The sequence below is a fragment of the Macrobrachium nipponense genome, chromosome 42, assembly GCF_015104395.2.
Source record: "Macrobrachium nipponense isolate FS-2020 chromosome 42, ASM1510439v2, whole genome shotgun sequence".
Lineage (NCBI taxonomy): Eukaryota > Metazoa > Arthropoda > Malacostraca > Decapoda > Palaemonidae > Macrobrachium > Macrobrachium nipponense.
The window spans coordinates 19,811,995-19,812,214 of NC_061103.1; positions in this window are offsets into that span (position 1 = coordinate 19,811,995).

Consider the following 220-nt stretch of genomic DNA (forward strand, 5'->3'; position numbering starts at 1 on the left):
CAATAGTCACCAAATTACTCGATTTTATAAGAGGTTTTAAAATCATAATGCAGTGATATTTCCTTCAAATAGATTCAGTGTTTAATTAAAATAATTTCATGTATAAAAAATATAAGATTCTTCAAATAACTGAACAATTGAGGAACTAGACAATAGTCACCAAATTGCTCGATTTGATAAGAGGTTTTAAAATCATATTACAGTGATATTTCCTTCAAAT